At 39.3% G+C, this 15630-nt stretch overlaps 6 non-coding genes across 6 annotated transcripts; all 6 read left to right on the top strand.

The window, feature by feature from the left end:
* The first annotated feature begins 8385 nt into the window (after window positions 1-8385).
* Window positions 8386-8456, top strand: TRNAG-GCC (transfer RNA glycine (anticodon GCC)). The gene has a single exon. It is a non-coding gene; the product is annotated as a tRNA-Gly (tRNA).
* A 427-nt stretch (window positions 8457-8883) lies between these two features.
* Window positions 8884-8955, top strand: TRNAM-CAU (transfer RNA methionine (anticodon CAU)). The gene has a single exon. It is a non-coding gene; the product is annotated as a tRNA-Met (tRNA).
* A 389-nt stretch (window positions 8956-9344) lies between these two features.
* Window positions 9345-9426, top strand: TRNAS-UGA (transfer RNA serine (anticodon UGA)). Its single transcript has one exon. It is a non-coding gene; the product is annotated as a tRNA-Ser (tRNA).
* A 1350-nt stretch (window positions 9427-10776) lies between these two features.
* On the top strand, window positions 10777-10848 carry TRNAQ-UUG (transfer RNA glutamine (anticodon UUG)). Its single transcript has one exon. It is a non-coding gene; the product is annotated as a tRNA-Gln (tRNA).
* Window positions 10849-11401: 553 nt separating this feature from the next.
* TRNAQ-UUG (transfer RNA glutamine (anticodon UUG)) lies at window positions 11402-11473 on the top strand. The gene has a single exon. It is a non-coding gene; the product is annotated as a tRNA-Gln (tRNA).
* Window positions 11474-12106: 633 nt separating this feature from the next.
* On the top strand, window positions 12107-12188 carry TRNAS-GCU (transfer RNA serine (anticodon GCU)). Its single transcript has one exon. It is a non-coding gene; the product is annotated as a tRNA-Ser (tRNA).
* The last annotated feature ends 3442 nt before the right edge of the window (window positions 12189-15630 follow it).

Here is a 15630-nt window from a genome sequence, read left to right as displayed (position 1 = left end):
GACCACACATGCACAGGCAATTAGAAATGCTGAAATGAATTTATAAATGGATGCAAAACTAGTCAATATCTCTGGCACACGAATCACTTAACGATTACTTGTATTCCACAGACACATTAATTTGCATTTCTATGGTCAAGAATTATCTGCATTAATATACATTTTCTACAATTTACAGAATTGTAAAATAGCTCCAAGACAATAAACAGTATAGGTCTCTATAGAATGAAATAACTCAGAGATGTGCTCTAGACAAGACAGTAATTTTTTTGTGAGTACATTTCAAAGTCTTTCACTAATTTTTCTGACACAGCAAAGATTTCCCTGTAATATTATTCATAGTTATAGAAGTGAAAAAATATATAATTAATCCAGAACAGTAACAGGAAAGGACTGGTTAAATAAATTTATCTATTATATAGTGCAATATTATGTAGCCATTAAAATGATATCAGACAGGAATATCTAATAATACAGAAAGATGTTTAGGACATTTGAATTGATGAGAGAGGCATTCAATAATGTCTTAGTCTGCCAAAGCTAGCAGAATGCAACACACCAGAGATGGATTGGCTTATTTGTACCTAAATTTATTATTTATTTATTTTTAATTTTTTTAATTAAAAAAAAATTACAAGAAACAAACATTCCCAACACATACACTCAGCAATTCACAATATCATCACATAGTTGCATATTCATCATCATGATCATTTCCCAGAACATTAGCATCAATTCAGAAAAAGAAATAAAAAGACAACAGAAAAATATAACAAACAGAAAAAAAAAATTTTACAGGCCATACCCATTACTGATCCCTTTCATTGATCACTAGCATTTCAAACTAAATCTATTTTAACATTTGTTCCCCCTATTATTTATTTTTATTCCATGTGTTCTACTCATCTGTTGACAAGGTAGATAAAAGGAGCATCAGACACAAGGTTTTCACAATCACACAGTCACATTGGGAAAGCTATATCATTATACAATCATCATCAAGAAACATGGCTACTGGAACACAGCTCTACATTTTCAGGCAGTTCCCTCCAGCCTCTCTATTACATCATGGATAACAAGGTGATATCTACTTAACGCATAAGAATAACCTCCTGGATAACCTCTCGACTCTGTTTGGAATCTCTCAGCCATTGACACTTTGTCTCATTTCACTCTTCCCCCTTTTGGTCAAGAAGGTTTTCTCAATCCCTTGATGCTGGGTCTCAGCTCATTCTAGAGTTTTTCTCAATCCCTTGGTGCTGAATCTCAGCTCATTCTGGGATTTCTGTCCCACGCTGCCAGGAAGATCCACACCCCTGGTAGTCATGTCCCACGTAGACAGGGGGAGGGTGGTGAGTCTGCTTGCTGTGTTGACTGGAGAGGGAGGCCACATCTGAGCAACAAAAGAGGTTCTCTTGGGGGTGACTCTTAGGCTTAATTTTAAGTAGGCTTGACCTATCCCCTGTGGGGTTAAGTTTCATATGAACAAACCCCAAGACTGGGGGCTCAGCCTATAGCTTTGGTTGTCCACACTGCTTGTGAGAATATCAAGAATTCAACTTGGGGAAGTTGAGTTTTCCCCTGTTCGCACCATTCCTCAAAGGGGACTTTGCAAATACTTTTCCACTCACTGATCAGATCACTCTGGGATTCATCAGGGCATAACCTGGACAAACCAACAAAATCTCATGTCCTATACAAAGTTCCATGTACCTAAGGTGTTCAATCAACTATCTACATAAGTTATATTAGGAGATGCACTAGTCAAAGTATAGATTTGTACCAAACAAACATTTTTTGCTTTAGTCTCACACATTAGTTGAAATTTTAAAATATTAAGTACCATCTATTTTCAGCACACTGCAGTAATGACATTCTTTTGTTCTTCCTCATGAAAAAACATTTTTAAAATTTGTACATTTAGTCACTATCATTATACACCCTAAGCATTCCTAGATTACACCATCTCAATCTTTATCGTTTTTCTTTGTGATTTCATTTATGCCCCAGCCCTCCTCCCTCTATCATTCTCATATGCAGCTTCATTCAGTGTTTTAACATAATTGTATTACAGTTAGGTAATATTGTGCTGTCCATTTCTGAGTTTTTATATTCAGTCCTGTTGCACAATCTGTATCCCTTCAGCTCCAATTACCCAATATCTTACCCTGTTTCTATCTCCTGATGGTCTCTGTTACCAAGGAAATATTCCAAGTTTATTCACTAATGTCAGTTCATATCAGTGAGACCATACAGTATTTGTTCTTTTGCTTCTGGCTAATCACACTCAGCATAATGTCCTTAAGGTCCATTCATGTTGTCACATACTTCATAACTTTATTCTGTCTTACAGCTGCATAATATTCCACTTTATGTAAATGTCACAGTTTGTTTAGCCAACTCTCTGTTGATGGACATTTTGGCTGTTTCCATCTTTTGGTAATTGTTAATAATGCTGCTATAAACATTGGTGTGTAAATGTCCATTTGTGTCCTTGGCCTCGTGTCCTTTGAGTAGAGATAGCATATAGATGGGTCCTGTTTTTTAATCCATTCTGCCAGACTATGTCTTTTGATTGGAGAGTTTAATCCATTAACATTCAGTGTTATTACTGCATGGGTAGTACTTTCTTCTGCTATTTTGCCTTCTGGATTTTATCTGTCATATCTAATTTTCCTTCTTTTTACCTTTACTCATAGTCTTCCTTTCTAAACTCTTCTCCACACCTGTCTCTTCTGTCTTCGTATCTGTCTCTAGTGTTCCCTTTAGTATTTCTTGCAGAGCTGGTCTCTTGGTCACAAATTCTCTCAGTGATTTTTTGTCTGAAAATGTTTTAATTTCTCCCTCATTTTTGAAGGACAATTTTGCTGGATATGGAATTCTCGGTTGGCAGTTTTTCTCTTTTAATAATTTAAATATGTCATCCCACTGTCTTCTCGCCTCCATGGTTTCTGCTGAGAGATCTGCGCATAATCTTATTGGGTTTCTCTTTTATGTGATGGATTGCTTTTCTCTTGCTGCTTTCAAGATTCTCTCTTTCTCTTTGACTTCTGACATTCTGATTATTAAATGTCTTGGAGTATGTCTATTTGGATCTATTCTCTTTGGGGTATGCTGCACTTCTTGGGTCTGTAATTTTAAGTCTTTCATAAGAGTTGGGAAATTTTCTGTGATAATTTCCTCCATTAGTTTTTCTCCTCCTTTTCCCTTCTCTTCTCCTTCTGGGACACCCACAACAAGTAAATTCATGTGCTTCATATTGTCTTTCAATTCCCTGAGTCTCTGCTCATATTTTTCCATTTTTTTTCCTATAATTTCTGTTTCTTGTCGGATTTCAGATGTTCCATCTTCCAGTTCAGAAATCCTATGTTCTGTCTTTCGAAATCTACCATGTAGTTTTCCATTGTTTTTTTCATCTCTTCTACTGTCTTTCATTCCCATAAGTTCTGTGATTTGTTTTTTCAGACTTTCAGTTTCTTCTTTTTGTTCTTTCCTTGCCTTTTTTATATCCTCCCTCAATTCATTGATTTGGTTTTTGATGAAGTTTTCCCATGTCTGTTCGTACATTCTGAATTAATTGTTTCAGCCCCTGTATGTCATTTGAATTGTTGGTTTGTTCCTTTGACTGGGACATATCTTCAATTTTCCTAGTGTGATTTGCTATTTTTTGCTGGCTTCTAGGCATTTAATTACCTTAATTAGTTTATTCTGGAGATTGCTTTCACTTCTTTTATCTAGGGTTTTCTTGCTGGATGAATTTGTTGTCTATCTGTTCTTTGACATTCCGTTCAGCTTTATCTGGACCTTTAACTTAAGTTTTGTTTAACAGAGAAGAATTTTTCAGTTCTTGTTTTCTTATTTCTTGCCCTGCTTGTGTGGTGCCTTTCCCCCCAACACACTTAGGAGGGTACCTTTAACTTTGGCAGAACTCCCTGCTGGGGGCATGGTGGAGACAGAGGAGAGGTTGTAGGCTGGTTTTAATGGCTTCAAATTACCAAACCCTGGTGTCTGAATTCCTTGATGGAAGGATTCCACCTGGGTGGGGCTTCACCCCTCCCCTGGGGAAGGCACAAGCTCCAGATAAGCCCCCCAAAGAGCTCACTTCTGCCTATGCCTGGGGCAGTTGCAGCCTGAAAAATCCTACCGCTGTATCCAGAGGCAGTCAAGCCTTCGTAGATACACAACCACAAAAACCTCTGTTTCCTTCTTTTTTTTTCCCCCCTTTTTCTGTCAGTCCTGCCCCCTTGGCGCCGGGGCAAAAATGAGCAACGTCCGCTTTGATCAATCAGGTTCACATAAGCTGGGGGCCTATTTTTAGTAGTCAGAATTTGTTAATTAGTTCCACAATTGGCTTTTGATTGTGCCCAGTCCCTGCTCCTGGTAAAGTCCTTTCCTTTCCCCTCTGGGAAGTGGCCTGTGGTGGAGGGGTGCTGGCTGCCACAGCTTTGGGAACTCACGGTTCTGGGGGATGCTTGCAGCCGGTCCAGCTGGTCCAGACTGGGGTATGCTGTGTGTCCAGTCACTATCGTGGCTCCGGGAACTGTTCTGTACTGTTTCTGGTTATTTAGTAGTTGTTCTGGAGGACGAACTAAAACGTGCACGTTGTTAAGCCGCCATCTTGACCCTTAAGTCCCTGATGGATTGGCTTTTAATGAAAGGGGAATTATTTAGTTAAAAACTTGTAGTTCTTCAGAGGAAAGGCATCTAATTTTCATCCGAGATTCTCTCTTACTCTGGAAGGTACAGGGCGATGTCTGCTGGCCTTCTTACCTGGCTTCTGGGTCAAACAGCTTTCCTCAGGGCGATTTTTTTCTGCATCTCCAAACATCTAGGCTGAGTTGTGAGTGCTGAGATGAAGTATACCGAGCTGCTTGGGCTATGCTGCATTGAGCTGTTTTTTTGACTTCTCTCTTTTAAACCTGCAGCTAATTAAGTTAAACATCACTCATTGGAAGGCACCTGGAGCCCTTAACCCACTGCAGATGTAATCAGCCATAGATGATTTTCACATGTTAATGATTCGGGGCCACTGCATCAGAACTAGGCACCATCACCTGGCCAAGTTCGCACCTGAACCTAACTACCACAAGTAACTATTTACTGAGTACACTAATGGGCCAATCAGATTTACAGACATATGGCTAACCAGCCAGCTAATGATAACACCACGGTACTTGGAAGAGTTATATGTGGGTGTGGGATTAGGCATTATTTTAATTTGCTTATTTCTTGCTGACTTCTATTTTTCAAATGTTTTATGATGGAAAAGTTCTATTTGTAAAGAGGAAAACAAATTATATTAAAATTTACTAAGCATATACTTTGTGCTAATTCCATAGAAAGATGGCTCAAACACAGGGTTTCTCCTTTGAACGAATTAGAAGTACAGAGACAGCATTAACTCACAATTAGGATAAACTGAAACATACAAGGATAAGTGTATATATGGCCTAGATATACAGTCTAGAGATGTAAGAATGATTGATTGACAGTGTTATTGTCAAGATGCCCAGTGTGGGATTTCGGTAGGAATTCAGAGAGCAGAGACACCTGAGCAGGATTTTGATCACTAAATGGGTGTTATCTTGGAGGAAAAATAAGGGCTGAGAGGGTAGATAAAACAAACTGCATGGCCATCTGGAGTCTAGGTTAGATGGGCTTTTGTTTATTTGTTGATATATATGACATGGGTATGACGGTTAATTTTCGGGTCAACTTGGCTAGGTTATGGTGATCAGGCAAGTTCTGATCTGATTGTTACTGAGAGGTTATTTGGTGGTTTTAAGTCATTAGTCAGCTGTTTGCATCTACAGCTGATTACATCCACAATCAACAAAGGAGTGATTGTCATATGTAGTGAGAGAAGTCTCCTCAACCAATCAGTTTGAGACTTGACAATGACTGTGGCTCTCAGCAGTTAGAAAGAATTTCTATTTCTACTTTGGCCAGCTGGCTTCTTCTGAGGAATTCAGTGTCACCTTCGGAGTTTACAATTTGTGACTTGCCTTGCAGAATACAGACATGCCAATTCCTATAACGAATCTCTTTATATATATATATATATATATATATATATATATATATATATATATATGTATGTATATATGTGTGTGTATGCATATATGTCAGTTTTCTTTAAAGAACCCTGACTAATACAATGGGTTTTTATGCATGAAAAGGCAGTATGGTTATTCTAAAGTACCCAATAAACTTTACCAATATTTTGTTTTTGTGCTTCCATAGCATCTTGAAGATGCTTCTGTCACTGTATTAACTTAGTCAACATCATCTGCCTGTACTAAGTTAATCAACCTCACCTGTTGAGGACAGGAACCACGTCTGGTTTCTTCAGGACCACACTAGTCCAAACACATAGTAGAAGATTCTTAAATATCTATTAATTGGAAGGAAATCAAACCATAAGAGTTAAGGCAGACTGGCATAATGTTACATTGTTTCGTAGAAGTTATTACCTATCTGGACCATGAAAGAAGTGTAGATAGTTCTGTAATTGTTGGACTCTTCAAACATGAGACAGAATAACATGTAGGGATCTTCTTTAAAAAAAGATTACCTGAGGCACTTCATCAGGCTTTCTTGTGAAACACTCTGAAGACTATGACTTTGGGCTCAGCTGGCCACCGGGTCTCCTCTAGAAAAGCTCGTGGTGGACATCAAGCTGACTTGAACGGTGGATTTGAGTATTCCAGCCTTAAAAAGTTAGAAGCTCCTTGCCAAATTACTAAATTATATTCTGATTTTAAACATCAGGCTCTTGTGGGTCCTATTACTGTGAATCAATCCTTAGAGCCTAATTACCATCAGGTGAAATTTCACTGTGTTTGCTCTACTGGTAAATCTGAGATCCTAATTATGGAACGGTAGAGCACAAGAAGACGGTAATCATGTCTGAGAAGTTGGCCAACTTCCAAAATGACATTTTTATTCTATCTGGCTTACACATGGATTTCCTGATTTTAGATTTTATATATGCATAATCTTTTGTTTTCACTAGATTTATCTTTTACCTGAGCATTTGAGTCTCATTTTCCTCCACCCCCCCCGCCCCGGGCATCTTCTAGTCAGGATGTCTGACATTCTGATACATTATCAGAACAATTATTGACTCCAACATTTGGTAAGGAAATGTTTTATTCTGTCTCTGTTTCAAACTTGACACCAGTGTATTTTCATAAAATGCTAACCCAAACCTTCTTTAACTACAATTTTCAGAATACCAAGAAGTATGCTTTACTTTCTGATAGGAAGCATATTCAAACAATGAGTATTTAAAATTTTATTGAGACAACTAAAATATTTTCTAGTTGATTTTTCCAGCATTTGTTTTTTAAAATAATGTGTTTTTAAGTTTACCTGAGGAAAATATATCTGTATAATTTATGAGAGCCTTTAATATTAAATGTGAGAATTGAAACCATTCACACAGCTGTCTATAGTAATGTGACTTTACTACTCTAAGATCTTTACTATTCTATGCTGAGGAGAACTAAAAATTATGTAGCTTAATTTTAATTACTGGACTTAAGCTTATTGTATTATCATTCATACAGTCCAATTCTGATGCTAAGATTTGGAAAAGCCTAGTTCATGGCCCAAATAAGTTTTTAAAGGTCAACAACAAATAGTCTCTTATTTTGCATTGCAGTACCTGCCTTTCCTTATTGTCAAAGCATCGTAATCATAGCTGTCAAATAAATCTTCCCATGACATGGCACTGCAACTTCTCTATTCAAAAGAAGAGGTGATAGAATGCTCGCCGGCTAAGCGGGAGACGATTCCAGGCGGATGCGCCCCTCCGTCTCCCCCCCGCGCCCCCCCCCCCGCGCCGAAGAGGTAAAAAGATGAAGAGACTAGAGTGATTAATGAAGTAGAGGCATGTGAAAAACCTCCTGGCTTTCACATGGTTTACAATCCACACTACCAAAGTCCGTTAAATCCTCTCTGAAACCCAACAATTTATTTCAGTAGAGGTAATTTACTCTCCGACGTGTTAGTGGTTTTCTATGTGTTGGCTTTCTTCATTCCAACGGAAAGTCATCGAAAATAGGGGCTATATCTTATTCATTTCCAGGTCCCTTCTATGGCTTTTGGTCTCAAGTTGCCACAACCACCCCAGCGACTGGTGGTCACTCTCTTGCAGAGGCGGGTAACGGGGAGTTAGGGATGGAGGAGGACTCGGAAGAGTCCTTTCTTTCGGAATGCTTACGCTATCATCTCCTTTTCCAAATACAGTAACCTCTTTGCCATACTTGGTTCTCCACAATGTCTTTTTGTCAAAGTATATTCCCATTATGTTGCTAATTTAGGGAGCGCACAGATATGACTAGATATAACTATTTAAACTCCGACGTTTTTTTACAGGGGGCATTGGTGGTTCAGTGGTAGAATTCTCGCCTGCCACGCGGGAGGCCCGGGTTCGATTCCCGGCCAATGCACTTGCTATTTCCTTTTTCCTCCCTTTCGGAAGTAAACGAACATTTTCACTGAAAACCATCAACTGAAGCTGAGAGATTCCGTGGTTAAGTCTGCTTTTTAAATTGCAATTTCAATTTATGCTTTATGCCAATCAGTCTGCTTTTGGCTTTCCAATGACCTGAAATATACAATCCCTTTCGGGTGCGAGTAAATTTGGGTATCTGGGTTTCCTCACATTTCCCTTCCGATGATAGCTGATCCGAGTCTCTTCGGGGAGAATTTTAAGGCTCTGGCAGTTGAAGAATAACTGTGGACGAATATTCGTGAGCTCTGTGCTTTCTTGGAGTCAGACTAAAGGGCATTGAAAAACAATTACTCATTATTTTGAAGGATCCGAGGTTATTGTGCTCTTGAATTAAGCCACTTTCCCACTAAAAAGCAGAAAAGAGCAGAGTGGCGCAGCGGAAGCGTGCTGGGCCCATAACCCAGAGGTCGATGGATCGAAACCATCCTCTGCTAGTCTGAGAAGTTACTTTTAAAACTCCGACCCAGATTTCACTGAAACTGATTCTAGCAAAAGTTTGCAGACAAGTCTTAACTTTGTAGGAATTTCCGCAGTCTTACGTGAGATTTTTTTCAGTTTCTACCAGTGGTGAATCTCTAGGAATCGGATACTTTTAAACGTCCTAAAAGTTGTTGGGATGTGACGCTTATAGTGAGCAGAATAGTCACATGTCAGACGAGTGCTTTGTAATTACCCTGCTAATCATCTTGAAAATCTCCATTTTTTATTTTCTGATAGTGATTACAGGCCCTCCAGACCTATTGTTATAAACAAGCAAAATAAGTTTGTAAAAAGGACATTATTAATTCTCATGGGAATATATCCAGATACAGCAGGTTATCATGTAGTCGTGGCCGAGTGGTTAAGGCGATGGACTTGAAATCCATTGGGGTTTCCCCGCGTAGGTTCGAATCCTGCCGACTACGTGTACGTATTTTCCTTAAATGTCAAATTTGTAAACCGTTAGAAAAACCAGACAAAAAAAACACTTGTCACAAAAATGTTGGCTAAGACTTACTTTTTAAAACTTTTTGCTTTTTTAGAAACTCTATCATTCTCTCTCACATGAAACAAAGTAAATAGAATAGAAATTTATTATTTTTATTACACAAGCAATTACCCTATCCATTAGGGAGTGCAGATAAGAATAAAGAAGGAAGTAAAAATATTTTAAAAAGTAAAAGCCTTTTTTTTTAATTCCCGACATTACCAATAAATCCCCAAATCTTACAATTATTTGACTTTTCCCTCCCTTTTGCATTTTCCACGTGCATATGTGTCATAAGAGCTTTCTAAGTGTCGAAACTTTCCTTTATAAGCCAATAGGTGGAAAAACGTTTTTTGGTCCAGATTAGAAATTAAGAAATATAATTCTGATTTTGCAAGGAATGCCCAAACTCAATTCTCCCGCAGCAGGTAACAGCGATCCCAAGCAAACCTGAGCTCTCACCCGGCTTTAGAAACCTCAATTCTTCTTCTATTTTTAAATTTATTATTATTGTGTTTTACCTATTTCAATGGCCTCCAGCCAAAGACCACCAGGAACACACCTGTAATGGAATAAATTGAGTTTATTGCTGCTGCAACTGGGAAGAACGCATATCATGGAAAACCTTGGAACATTTCCTTAAAAGGGGGTTTAAAAAGGCCTTCTCAATAGGAGGAACAAATGTTAAATTTAGTAGGTTGAAATGTTAGTGATCAATGAAAGGGAGGGATAAAGGGGTATGGAAAATATAGGGGAAACAAAAGCTAAAATATATTGGGTAGATGGAAATACTAGCAGTCAATGAGAGGGAGGGGTAAAGGGTATGGGTACGCATGAGTATTTTTCTTTTACTTTATTTTTCTGAATTGATGCAAATGTTCTAAGAAATGATCATGGTGATGAATATACAACTATGTGATGATATTGTGAATTGATTATATACCAAGAATGGAATGATCATACGGTAAGAACGCTCGTGTTTGTATGTTGTTATGTTTAAAAAAAAAAAGATTTAAAAAAAGAAGCAAAAAATAATAATAATAAAAAATAAAAAATAAAAATAAAAAGGCCTTGTCACATTTGTGCTCGTGTGGGGAGGCTTTGAAGAGGTGGAAGGAGGCAGAGGCTTGTTTTGGATGGGATCCTGTTTGGAAAAGAAGGCTCAGAGAGCAATTCTGTTGTCTCCGTAATTTCTACGGAGTAGTAACCTCTGCGTTTTCCATGCGTCCCAGGAGCCATGCCATCTAGAAGTATTCTATACAGGTTTTCCGAGGTTTGACCTAGCGTTGGCCCCATGGTGTAATGGTTAGCACTCTGGACTTTGAATCCAGCGATCCGAGTTCAAATCTCGGTGGGACCTGGCGGCTTTTTGGTGATCTTTCGCTCTCCTCAAATCATCACCGCTTCTGGGTTAGATACTTGGCCACTTACAAACCCCGAAACCCAATCGGCCACGAGACACTGTACTGCAGCCCAGGAAAGACATTTTAAAAATCTCTGACGCCTATCCTTAGTAATATCCATCCACCATCCCGTTTTTCATCTCTCTCGTTTGACCCCGCTTTTTCCCCTTTTTCCGTAGAGACCTTCTCATCCTGACAAAAGAACTTGTCGTCCCGGATGCTAACGGGCTTGTGTTTCTCACCCCTTCCCACTGCTCCCCATCCCCGCGCCTGCTTTCTATTCTTGAGGTCTGCTCGCTGTTTCCTCAGCTTCTACTCGTTTCCCACAGTCTGTATCGCATGGAATCTCTGTTGCCAGTCGTTGCTGTTTTTCACCAAGACTCTGCTGTCTGGATTACAGCAGATGTTTTATTAACACTCGTTAGATTGAATTTGAAGCTCACCAAATACTGAATAAAACCTAGTCTGAAATGAATATTCATAATATTCCTCGGAAGCGTTCCTTATCAGGGCCCCATGGTGTAATGGTTAGCACTCTGGACTTTGAATCCAGCGATCCGAGTTCAAATCTCGGTGGGACCTTCGCTTATTTTGGCTACCTCTTCCTGGCGCTTGCACACCCAGACGTGTGAACATTCCTCCCAAGATAAATCTTTATCTTTATAAATATTTCTAAGATAAAGTTCAAAATCTTTGGTTTGACATTCAGAGCCAGTCACAACTTGACTTTAGCTCGTTTCTCCCTCCTTTTCTCCCATCGCCACAGGGGATTCACAGGTGTTATCGAATTTTAAAGAGGGGTGTATTTCGTATACGGCAAGCCTTGTTCTGAGTGAGACTTGCACTGAGTGTCAAGGGGAGCAAAAATAAATATTACATAGCTGGTTTAGTGATGGTTTTAATAACCAGGGCCTAATAGAAATTATAAAATCCAGTCTGATTTTTAAGACAAAAAGCAGCCACTGACGGAATGTTTCTGCTTCTTCCTTATTCCCTTACGTGTTTTTTAATCGTCTTTATTCAGGTCTCCTATTCCACTCTCGATTGTAGTCTTCTATTTATTTTTTATTTTCTTATCAAAGTACTGGGACCATTTATAGAGAACAAAGGAGTCGGGTCTCTTAAAAACATAGTATGAAACAGTGAAAAATGCTAAGGGGATTACCCCTGGTCTTTACAGAAATGTAAGATTAGCTCGCACTGCACCTTTCTCAAGACGAGGTGGCCGAGTGGTTAAGGCGATGGACTGCTAATCCATTGTGCTCTGCACGCGTGGGTTCGAATCCCATCCTCGTCGCTTCTGCTCTCTCCCCGCTATCGGGCCAGTAGGTTTTAGCACCTCCGGTGGGAACGCAAAAGCTACTACTTAACCTCTGTTTCTCGCATTTTATGAAAGATTCCGGAGGTTTATGATGCTCGACGCATCTCAACGCGTCCAAAGGGAAGTGAGAAATCTGGCTCTCGCTCTCTGTTCTCCCAGGCAGAGTTGCTTTCCTGGCTCCTTCAGCAACTCCGCGGGTGTAGGAGAGACTCCTGGGTAAATCTGTGATTTTGCCCTTTGTTGGAGTTAGCTAATCCCTGACAGGAGCCCCGCGCCTCTCCTCTGCTTGCGTTGGGAACGCTGCTTGTGGATTTCCCGCAGGCGGCGCCCTTTTCCCGAAGGTGCTGTGCTTTCCGGAAACGCGCGGGTATCGGCCGCGCCCAGACCAGCTACAGCACAGTTTCTGCGGTGGGGCCGCGCGGCCGGTGTAGGTGCGGGGGCTGCAGGTGATCCAGTGGGTCTCCTGGGCTGAGAACCGCTGGTCAGAATTTTCTCTTCACCCACTAGCCCTACCCACCCGCCGGCCTGTGTCCTCTTGTCCTGCGACTTTGCTAAATCCCGCGCACGTTTCCAGGTGCGGCTCAGGACTCTCTTAACTCCCTGTTCTTCCACTTCTCTTCCTTCCTCCACGCTCCAGCTTTACCTGCGTGCTGTCCCCGCTGGAATTGGTTGATACGCTTGGTATATTTTGCCTTTTCTCTAACAAAGAGTCAGAGATGTTTGATGTCCCTACCTATCTCCACTCCCTCTAACCTTCCTTGAGAATGGGCTTCAAGGCATAGCACTATTTTATATCCTCTGCCTCGGACTGTGCACACAGTAAACGTTTAAGAAGTATGGGTAAAATAAATGCTTAAAGGCATATTGTGTGTGTGTGTGTGTGTGTAGTTTTGTCAAGGCATAATATATACAGGGCATTTGTCACATGGTTAAGTACACACCAAACGGTGTTAAGTGTACCCAAGACCCTTGTCGTGTTACAGAGCAGGGAGGGAAATGTGGGTCAGTTCAGCCTCTGCCCCTGACCTCTTTCCAACCCAAAGGGTCTGTTTTTCTCCTAACCACTAAAGAGGGAAGGAAGGAGGAGTACATCAAGAAGAAAAGAGCAAAGCCTCATGGTTCTCCCTTTATAATACATCCAGAACCAAATTGCTTGTCACCACTTTCACCAGGAAGAGAGTATGTTAGGTGGATATAGAGTGTTTGTAAATAAAATTAAAAAATAAAATAATAAAATGGCAAATGGCTGAAGCAAGAAAAGGCACTAAAAAGATAAGAATAAACAGTACATGAAAACAGGGTCATTCAAGAATTCATTGATATTATGGTGCTGGCATCACTTAGACCTCATACATACCCCCGCCACGTGTGTGCATGATATGATTTATAATCCCTTGACTTAATATAAATACATATACCATATAGATAGATTTATAGAATCACTTGAATTCTTGGAATACTTCTACATTTAAAAAAAAAATCACTTCTCTCTGCTTCCATACTGCCACGTCAGTCCAGGTCACCACGGACAGGCCTGGCAACTTGTCTCCCTGCCTCCCTCCTTGCCTGGTTACAGTGTATTCTCAACCTAGCAGCCATCAGGAAACTATAAAAGGGTCAGTCAAATGACCAGATGCCATTCCTCTCTTAGGAAATTTCTACCCTCCTCTCACTCAGAGAATAAGCCAAGGTGATTTCAAGTCTTTGAAGGCCTTAAATGATTTCGTCCACTATGACCTCTCTGACCTTGTCTTTGGTCAAGCTTTTTCTTGTTCACATTCCCCCAGACACTCTGGCTTCCTTGCTGTTCCTCAAATACTCCAGACTCAGAAATACCTCAGGGCCTTTGCACTTGCTCTTCCCTCTTCCTGGAACTCTTCTCAGATATGTACTTGGCTCAAACCCTCACCTCATTTATTTGAAACATCACTTCCACTGGCACTTCCCCAACCACTGTTCCCGATCCCCTTCCCTTGCTGTTTTTTTTTTTTCCACAGCAGCTATCACCTTTTCCCAACAACTGTTTATTGAACAACTACTATGCACTAGCACAGTTTCAGGTGCTTATGCCACACCACTGAAGCAAAACAGAACCATATCCCTTACTTTATTATTAGTAGTGGTAGGAGACAGAAGCAATGCAATACACAATAAATAAGTCATTTTTGATCACGGAGACTAGTACAATGATGTTTGATATTTGTCTGCTAATAAGTAGCACTCCTGGAGGCAATGCAAATCAGAAATCCTTTCTGAAGGCTCACTGACAATTCACATCAAAAGTCTTCAAGGTATTTTTTTTTTGTATATAGTCTTCAGCCCAGAAATTCCACTGTTATGAATTTATCTCCCAAAATGGACATGTGCAAATATTTAGCTGCTTAAGGAACATACAACACAGCTCTCTTTATAATAATAATAAATATCAGTAACATCATAACGTATAATCAGTGAGGGATTGGTTATACAATCTATGTTTCAGTACCTGAAACTGTAGAGCTGTGTTCCAGTAGCCATGTTTCTTGAAGATGATTGTATAATGATATAGCTTTTACAATGTGACTGTGTGATTGTGAAAACTTTGTGTCCGATGCTCCTTTTATCTAAGGTTTGAATAGATAAGTAAAAAAATATGGATTAGAAAAAGAAATAATAGGGGGACAAAGGTTAAAATAAATTGGGTAGGTGACTTCCCATTAAAAAAAAAACTTGAGTAGATGGAAATACTAGTGGTCAATGAGAGGGAGCGGTAAGGGGTATGGTATGTATGAGTTTTTTTCTTTTTTATTTCTTTTGCTGGAGAGATGCAAATGTTCAAAAAAAATGATCATGGTGATGAATATACAACTATGGGATGATATCGTGAGCCCTTGATTGTACACCATGTACAGAATGTTTGTATGTCGAGAATGTTTGTATATTTGTTAAAGTTTGACAATAAAAATATTTATATATAAAAAAAGACTATATGGGAACATTACAAATTATTTTGTATTAGAAACATCACAAAAGGTTGCTAAAGTTGCTACATAAAAAGTTTAAAAACTTCCATTTGGCCCAAAGCATCGCATCGCTAAACAAAAATTTGACAATGTTAAATTACAGCAAACTGGAAACATGTGTTATGCATATGACATTCAGTGATGGTGTTCAACTTTTTTTTTTTTTATTAATTAAAAAAAATTAACTAACACAACATTAGAAATCAATCCATTCTACATATGCAATCAGTAATTCTTAATATCATCACATAGGTGTATGGTCATCATTTCTCAGTACATATGCATCGATTTAGAGAAAGAAATAGCACGACAACAGAAAAAGAAATAAAGTGATAACACAGAGAAAACACAAATAAAAATAAAAAGTACAAAAATATATAAGAGAAAGAAAAAAAAAACAAAAAAAAACTATAGAT

Source organism: Tamandua tetradactyla, chromosome 25 (assembly GCF_023851605.1).
Source record: "Tamandua tetradactyla isolate mTamTet1 chromosome 25, mTamTet1.pri, whole genome shotgun sequence".
NCBI lineage: Eukaryota > Metazoa > Chordata > Mammalia > Pilosa > Myrmecophagidae > Tamandua > Tamandua tetradactyla.
Note: the sequence above shows the minus strand (reverse complement) of the source record. Positions and strands in the feature narration are given on the sequence as shown.